The 9,508-nt window shown below is 34.6% G+C and overlaps 1 pseudogene across 1 annotated transcript; it reads left to right on the top strand.

The window, feature by feature from the left end:
- Positions 1-778: 778 nt before the first annotated feature.
- LOC100804816 (pyrophosphate--fructose 6-phosphate 1-phosphotransferase subunit beta-like) lies at positions 779-7,059 on the top strand (annotated as a pseudogene). Its single transcript, XR_418954.4, has 16 exons — positions 779-1,229; positions 1,593-1,754; positions 1,830-1,951; positions 2,284-2,337; positions 2,441-2,547; positions 2,929-3,034; positions 3,455-3,518; positions 4,392-4,480; positions 4,571-4,702; positions 4,834-5,004; positions 5,092-5,207; positions 5,421-5,532; positions 5,682-5,766; positions 5,918-5,962; positions 6,323-6,391; positions 6,573-7,059. The product of XR_418954.4 is annotated as a pyrophosphate--fructose 6-phosphate 1-phosphotransferase subunit beta-like (transcript).
- The last annotated feature ends 2,449 nt before the right edge of the window (positions 7,060-9,508 follow it).

Below are 9,508 nucleotides of genomic sequence, written 5' to 3' on the forward strand. Positions count from 1 at the left end.
ATTCTTAATATGTAAATCGAAACAAGTCACTCAAAAAAAATATTTCAACAACTCATTTGAAATAAACAATAAGTTTTAATGATTATTATAAAAAATATCTTCAAACTTTATTAAGTAAAATGAGTTGAAATTCTTGTATTTTTACATTGATAAATTTAGTCTTCAAACTCATTTATTTTCCTAATTTAAAAAAAATGATGAACTCTTATGTTTTTTAAAGTTTTAGGACTAGATTCATTTATTTAAAAATACATGAATTTAAACCATATTTAAATAAAAATATAAAAACTAAAAACACAATTTTCTCGTTAACTTAATGATAATTATAATTACCGTGCGCTGGAGCCTGGAAGGAAACTTTTATCCGTGTGCAACTAACTGACCTAAAGTTGAATGTTTACCAAAGCCCCCTCAATTTAAAACTTTAATCAGTGTGCAATTTGAAGGCCTGCCTTGTTTGGTTATTATCTTCACCAAATACCAAGGAAAGTGAACCGAAAGTCACTGAGAAACAAACAAATCAAACCCCTCTATGAAAGAAAGATCAAATCCGTTTCTTTTACATTTTTATAAATTTAATTTTGAAATAAACGATTTTTTAAAACAAATGAGTTTTTTTTCAGTACAAATATAAATTTGTTTTACGAATTTCATTCTTAAAACTAATTTTATTGAAAATTGAAAATAATTTTTTCCTAAAAACAAGTTTACTATTTTGTTTTTATATATATTTACAGGAAATCCGAGGGTTAAGAAACTGCCTGATGCTTCTATTAACAGCACCACCAACCAAATGCCGTTTACCTCTCAAGTATCGTATCGTATCGTATCGTATCGTATCATCAGTCATCTTCTTACCCAAAACGATAACCATAACAATAGGATAGTTTGATAAGCCTAATTTTTATTCTTCTTTTTATTTAGAGTTGAAGTTAGGTAAGCGCTTGAATTTGTATTTTGCACTTATCACTTCACTCACAGTTACTTGAACACCGACTCAGTCTCTCACCAGTCACCAACAAAACAAAATCCAATGGCGCCGTCTTTCGCAATCAACGGCGCTTTCCCCAGCGCCAGAGTCACTCCTCCTTCCGTCACCGGCCGATTCGCCGCCGTCTACAGCGAGGTCCAAAACAGCCGCATCGACCACGCCCTCCCTCTCCCCTCCGTTCTCAAAAACCCTTTCATCATCGTCGACGGTCCCCAAAGCTCCGCCGCCGGCAACCCTGGTCTCGCTCCCTCCCATTCACTACTTCAATTTTCCGTCGACAATTAGTTCTACGTAATTTTGATATTGTTATGAATATTATTATGTGCCAATAGAGCTGTGCACTCTTAGGTCCATTATCCTTTATTTGTCTTTTAACAATAATAGATAAATATGTATAATAGTTTAGGGACATTCTAGAATGTGTTTGTTATAATTCTATTAGAGGAGATTGTGAGTATCTCCCTATATATACTATGTAATCACAATGAAAGAGCATCAATGAACAGTATCTTTATCCCCTTTAGCTGTAGAATTAGGAGTAATGGTAGAATAGATATTTCCCTTACCTATCAGATATCTTCTCTCTCTTTTTTTTTTGCAGAGGAGATCGCGAAGCTGTTTCCGAACCTGTTCGGGCAACCGTCGGCGGCTTTGGTGCCGAGCGATTCCCACGCGCTGCCTGTAAATCAGAAGCTGAAGATTGGCGTGGTTCTATCCGGTGGTCAGGCTCCCGGCGGTCACAATGTCATTTCTGGAATCTTCGGTAAAGGATAATCTTCAATTGAATTGAGTTGAATCAGTGTTATGTTTTAATTTGAACGTTTGATTTTGGTTTTAGATTACCTGCAAGACCTTGCAGAAGGAAGCACATTGTATGGTTTCAGGGGTGGTCCAGCTGGCATCATGAAGTGCAAATAAGTTGAACTCACCTCAGACTATATTTATCCTTACAGAAATCAGGTTTATTTTTCTTTTAGTGTAGTTTTGACCCAATTTATTTTTTTCATTGTTCTTATGATAATTTATTACTGGTATATTTGGAGCTTCACATATTCCTTTGTTTATTCGAATATGGTTGTGTGGAATAAATATTTTCCTTTCACTGTCATGCTGTTTGTATTTCTTGACTTCTCAATCTGATGCTGTAAAGTTGATGCATATGACTTGCCTTCTATTGGTGGCTCATGCATGTAAATGTTTTCAGTTGAAGTATCTTGCTGTTGTTTCGATTTTTTCCTGGAAATAATAATCATGAGATTGCAACACCTAATAGGAGTAATTTCTGTTGGTAGGGTGGTTTTGACATGATTCGCAGTGGAAGGGACAAGATTGAAACTCCAGAGCAGGTTGGCCTATTTCTCTGCAGATTTGCTATAAAGATTGATCATATGAACTCTTGTACTATTACACATCTTCAAGTATGGGGAGTAATTTATTTTGCATGTACAGTTTAAACAAGCTGAAGAAACAGTGCAGAAGCTAGACTTGGACGGCCTTGTTGTTATTGGTGGAGATGACTCGAACACAAATGCATGCCTCCTTGCTGAGCATTTCAGGTTTCTCTGAAGGGAATTTTAATTTTGGCATGATCTGCATCCAGGAACAGGGACCCCCTCCCCCTCCCAATTTTCTATTTTTTCTGAAGTCATGTATGTAGTAGGCTTTAGCATTCAGGTCCATTATTTTGACTTTTAGTTGATGCAATTAAGCATGTTTGGGTCTTCAACCCTGTTAGATTTATTTTTTCTGGATTTGTCCCTATCTAGGAAAAAAAAATTTGTTTTTGCTTAGTTTATGATTTTACCTTCAATGGTCTTTTACCTGTCCCTCTGTTGTATAATTTGTTTGGCATATACATGAGAGAAAAAATTACCTTTCATAAATATACAACTTTTCCTGTTTCCTTAACTATTGTTTGTTCAATTTGGATTATACAGGAGTAAAAATATGAAAACTCGTGTGATTGGGTGCCCTAAAACCATTGATGGTGATTTGAAATGCAAAGAAGTTCCCACAAGTTTTGGGTTTGATACAGCATGCAAGGTGAATGAAGCTATGCAGTCAGCCTTCTCTGTGCATTTATTATTATGTGATTAATAATGGGAATATCCTAGTATATAATCAGAGAGCTTTTGAGAGAATCAAGTGAATTGCATTTTCTCCAGTAATGCAGTCAACATATTTCTTATAATATTATTTCTTTAACCTTGGATTTTGTACATAATTTGTTTTTGTCGTATGTTCCAATTCCATTGATGCTGCTTTTCCTTTTTCTTGTATCATATGATGTGCCATCTTCTTGGTTTTTTAGTATAAATAGCCTTATGATATTTTGAAACCCCATTCCCATAATGCTCTAAATAATGATTTGAAATGCATATTCTTCAGCTTTCCCCTTTTGGATTATATGTTGCATGCCTGCATAGTCTGACCCAGTTCTCTTTTTATTTGAATTTAATGCAGATATATGCAGAAATGATTGGCAATGTTATGATAGATGCTCGATCAACTGGAAAATATTACCATTGTAAGTTCTGAAAGCAGGAAACTCTTTAGAACTATAGCAATTATAGATTTGGGTGCTTTGCTGAGTTGCGCTGACCAATCTTTAATGCTTCACTTAGGACATTCAGATATTGATTGTTGTTGCTGCTCATTTGCTTCCCATTTCTTACAAATGGACCACTTAATCTTTTAAGTTCTACACATTGCACTTTAGTTACCAGTATCACTTGTTCTAATTCTGATGTGAAAATCTGAAGTCTGTTTCAATTTATTTTTTTTTGTTCTAAAACTGCAAATTCAATTATCGTGACAACAAAAATATGCTCTAATTTTCTAAGGGTCAATATGTGCTGCTTATGACATCTTTTTTACTCAAATAACATGTTAATATGATATCTTCTTCACCCATCTGACTCTTAAGATAGAAATGCCTTGTTCCTGCATCTTCCTTGCATTGTGTGAACATATCTCTTGCTTTGTGATTTTTCTACCTCTGATTCTCTTGAATTGTACGTGGTTTACTCTTGTTGAAAGGTTCATTTACTTTCATGACATTTTATTGAGTCATTGACAAGACGATGATTGAGTGTGAGCCCTGGCACTGTGGTAAAGTTGTGCCTTGATGACCAGTTTGGTCATGGGTTTGAATCCAAAAGCAACCTCTTTGCATATGTAAGGGTAAGGCTGCATACAATGATCCTCCCCCATACCTCCGCTAAGCGAGGAGCCTTCGGGCACTGGGGTATGTTAGTTTTTATTGACAAGTCCATGAATACAATATGAAGCTGCTCTCTCTCTCTCTCTCTCTCTCCCCTGGGTGTGTGTGCGTGTTACCTGTTCATTGTTATTCTACTGAGTTTCGAACAATGGGTAAGATACAGCCACTTGTCTGCAGTTGTTCGGCTTATGGGACGTGCAGCTTCACACATTACACTGGAATGTGCTTTGCAAACTCATCCGAACATTACTATTATTGGAGAAGAGGTTTACCTTGTTCAATTTTTCTTGTATTCAGTGAAATGTCAGGGCTCTCTTATCAAAAATTTGATTTGACATGTAAATATCTTATTTCAGGTTGCTGCCAAGAAGATGACACTGAAGGATGTCACTGACTACATTGTTAATATCATTTCTAAAAGAGCTGAGGATAATTATAACTATGGGGTCATTCTTATCCCTGAAGGTCTAATTGATTTCATTCCCGAGGTAGCTATCACTAGTCGTTAATAGTTTTTTTTTCTCCCCATATGATGTTTTGGCATCTGTTCATGTACAATCAATATGGAAACATGTTAATGAATAATGATGGTCACTTTTATATTCTTTTTTGCTTGCAGGTCCAACACCTTATTGCAGAACTCAATGAAATTCTGGCCCATGATACTGTGGATGAGGGAGGGCTATGGAAGAAGAAACTCACTGATCAGTCATTAAAGCTTTTCGAATTTTTACCTAAAGCAATGCAAGAACAATTAATGCTTGAAAGAGATCCGCATGGAAATGTTCAGGTGCTTAATGTATTATAGTGCTATACTTTATCTTGCCCTGTAATGCAATTTGACTAAGCCTCAATGTTGGTATATATTTCCATTTAGGTTGCCAAGATAGAAACAGAGAAAATGCTTATTCAAATGGTTGAAACTGAGTTGGAGAAGAGAAAGCAACAGGGCTCATATAAAGGCGGATTTAGGGGGCAGTCCCACTTTTTCGGGTACTCCGTCTATTTTAGATATACCGTTCTTGGAGTTGCTAGGATTGATAATATTAATTGCTATGAGACAGAAAAATATGAAGAGGTCCTATGGTCCTGCTTTAGGATTTACCTTGAAGTTTAACCTGGATTAAAAAAAATATTTTGACCACTAATGGCATCATTATCTTTGCTTACAGTTTGTAGTCACTAATAATCTTTTAAAATATGCAGCTATGAAGGGAGATGTGGCTTGCCAACGAATTTTGATTCTACTTACTGCTATGCATTGGGTTATGGTGCTGCAGCCCTCCTTCAAAGTGGGAAGACTGGATTAATATCATCGGTTTGTGCCAATGCTTCTCATTATCTTCTCTAATCATCAAATTAAATATTTCTTCTAGATTGGTTTTAATGATTGACTGTGGTTGAAAATGTTTCGTAATACTGGGGCCATCAACTCAATTTTTGGATCTGCTATGATATTTTTATCAGGTTGGTAATTTGTGTGCTCCTGTAGAAGAATGGACTGTTGGTGGAACTGCACTCACTTCATTGATGGACGTGGAGAGGAGACATGGTATGTGATCTATTGGAGCTTTTGCTTTGCCCCAATACCTATTTTCTGAATGTTTATTCATTACATGACATTTTGTCTCTATGTTGTTACATTTATTTGAATGTGCTTTCTCTGATGTTCTGCTATTAATGAATTGTGATTTTCTTTTTAGGTAAATTCAAACCTGTGATCAAGAAGGCAATGGTGGAGCTTGAAGGTATATATATATATATATATATATATATATATATATATATATATATATATATATATATATATATTCTTCTATTGTCTGCTTACAAAATTAGTGAGAACTATATTTTTCACCCACATGGAAGGATAGCAATGAAATGATGGGGATGGGAAATTATTTTCTTTTACGGGTCCATAATGTTTACCTTGTCATATTAATCCCCATGACATGCTTTAGTTGCTCAACCTTCAAGTTCATGGATGCAGATTTTCAGTTCTTAATAAATAAGGATTTGCTATATAAGATACTATAAAGATTGTTGTTATAATATCTGCTCTAATTATCTTTGATAATGATGGACTAAATTTCTAATTGAATCTTCAGGGGCACCCTTCAAAAAGTTTGCCTCCTTGAGGGATGAGTGGGCCCTAAAAAATCGCTACATTAGTCCAGGTACGCATTGACTGTTTTCCTGCACTACTTGTTTGTTTCTTCTGTCTGCACCCAAGTCATGCTCCTCTCTTTAGTTTTTAAAATGTGTTGTTGTTTATGTTAGCTAGAAATCAAATATAAGTTGGAATTTCTTTTAATGTTTGAACTGGAGTAACGCTCCTGATGATGATCTTAAATGTAGGTCCAATTCAATTCACTGGCCGAGGATCTGATGCAATTAATCACACTTTACTCTTGGAGTTTGGTGCACAAGCTTAAGACATACTGAGGCCTTTTTGATGGTGGCAATTCATTTTTTTCGGGAACTACTGCAAATATAATAGAACGGAGATTAGTCAAGTGGTTGTGTTTTTCACTAGAGAATAGTTTATGCTTTAGTCGATGTGTATTTATTGGTAAACTCGTGTTGTGTCAACATCATCGACTTATGTTTATGTTTTGGGAATATTTTGCTGCATGATCGTCTAGTTCGATGTTCACTAGTCTCATCATTTAGGTACCGTAGTAGTGATGCAAATTTAGGAGGTGGAGACTTGAGTACCCGAGTGACAAATTTTAAGGTGGATTGTGTTTTGCATAAGATAAGGAAACCAAACGGTCCTGCTTCAGTGCTTTGTGTATTGGAACTCTGCGAGGGTGACCACAGTAACGAGTAATATTTCTCGCAATTTACTCTTGTTTTATTTTTCTCCATAGCTAACTACTAGATTTTTGTAGGAGTTTTTGAAAAGTTTAATAGTTTGTTTTCTAGAAATAATAATTTACATACATTTGTTCAATGTAGAACTCTGGCTGTTATGGTTTATACATTTACTTCGGCTTTAATTCAATACAGCTTGTAAACATAAATGCTAAATGAATAAGGCCCGTAAACTTGTAACACCAACTGAAATGGACAGATTCCTTGTTTTACTTCTGCTAATTTGAAAATCAACTGTCCTTTTTCCATAATTATTTGGGGAGTGGATTCTCTCGTGTGAGAGTTCCACTTTGATCTTCTCATATTGAAATCTCAACCATTAAAAATTCACATGAGAGAATCCATGCCCAATTATTTGGGAGTGGATTCTCTCGTACGAGAGTTCCACAGTTTGGTATAAAATGTAATCTTCTGAATTGCTTTTATTTTTTGTTTTGGGTGTGGCAACTGACTCGGTTTTGCCTGTGAAGATCTTTTGGCTGGGGAAGAAATTTTTTTTCCTTGTGTTCAAATCAAAGAAAAATCTGTCCTTCCCTAGTAGCTCTCTAAAATGTCGTGTCATTCTGTGATCATTCACGAATGATCTCTTGTATCTAAAAAAAAGGGGATAAATTACAAGCTAGCCCGTCAAGAATACATTCCGTGTAATTTGGGTGAAAAACTTTAGTGCCACCTCAATTTGAATAATATGGATTACATTCAGAATATAAATCCCTGCGCTATCTGTCAAACTCTAAACTAATGTCATAGACAGTGAATAGGATTCGACAAAAAAAAAAAGAAGACAGTGAATAGGGAACCAGTGTCCTATTCAAAATAGATATTTTTTAAGATAAGATAACGCAGTCTTTATGATATGCAGATATGATCATATGACCTGTGTTTGTCATGACTTGTTTTCACTGAATATAATTTGGAGCGATGATTGTTGGCAGATGAGCCAGGCGAGACTAATAGCAGCACAGGCGCAGCACATTTAAATTATGTATAATAATCCATGGATACTTGGGTGTTATTAACTTAACCAAACCTGATCATTCTTTTAAGATTAATCATTCTGCAGGAATGTAAAGGAGATAAAACTGTACGGAGGAATCTGTATTATTCAGCAATCTAAAAGATAAATTATTCTAAAAGGATAAACTATTATAAATATGAAAAAAAACTGATATTATCTAACATAAAACGAAGAGATAATTTAATCACAATCAAATTCTTCCTCAATGCGTCATATATATATCAGTAGTGATAAGATTGATAACATGCATTATCAACAAAACATTGAGTCAATCATTTACCTGTCTTGTTCAATTTTATTTTTTTAAAATGTTAACTTTTGGTCTCGATAACCAATAGAACCTAGAACTCTACTCAAATATCACAGTTAAGTTTAAGTGGGTTGTTCTATAGTAGTATAATATGAAATGAGAATTTCAACAGAATGAATACATAATCATTTGGATAAAAAAAAAACATGATCACTTCGAAACGCGTGGATGATCAAAGATGGTGGGGTGGAGTTGGGTGAAGGGGCAAAACCTTTTAGCCATTGGCAGTGTGTGTGACAATTAATCGACTAGACGTTTTACCATCTTTAGGTCGCAGTAGATAGATTTAATTTACATCAAAACGCATCCATTTCTTTATTTCTTTGTACACAATCATGCATTCAGATACAGACACGAAGGGTTAAAAAAAATGCTGGTTGTGTAGCATGACTCCGTAAGCATGTATCAACTCAAGTAACTTTAAGGTATACGACTTTTAAATAATGTCCATTGAACATTATTGAACCACACATGACTTAACCTATATCTCACCACCAGTACCGGAGGTTGGGTTGGGTCCGTAATTTTGTAAGCTTCTGCAGGATATGTATGGTATATCATGGATATCTGTTATGATTTGGAAGCAAATAAAATAAGCACAAGCATACAATCTGCTTCTGCTTCGCTTGTTTTCTTTCCCTTTTGCACCAAATTGGCTTCTTGTGAAGTGTGCATTTACACTCACTTGAATATGCACACTGAAAAGGAGAGCCATTTTTTTCTCTTGAATACACGACATACTCTATTTTTATTTTGGAAATAAAAGGTGTATTTATTTTTTTTATTTAATTACTCATTTAATCTCCGTATTTACATATTTATTTATGTTTTACTCCTTATACCTAAAATTAACTCGTTTTAATTTATATATATATATATATATATATATATATATATTAATCTGTTTTAGTTTTGTCATTTAAACATGAAGACTAAAAACAAGTTAAGAAATATACGTGAAAGGATTACGTGTAAAAATTTAAAATAATAGTTTTAAATATAAAAGTTAAAACATAATGATTATAAAAATATATACACTAATTGTGTGTTTGTTTGTACGCTACATATGTGCGCCAGTCTATTTTTTTC

The sequence above is a fragment of the Glycine max genome, chromosome 17, assembly GCF_000004515.6.
Source record: "Glycine max cultivar Williams 82 chromosome 17, Glycine_max_v4.0, whole genome shotgun sequence".
Classification (NCBI taxonomy): Eukaryota; Viridiplantae; Streptophyta; class Magnoliopsida; order Fabales; family Fabaceae; genus Glycine; species Glycine max.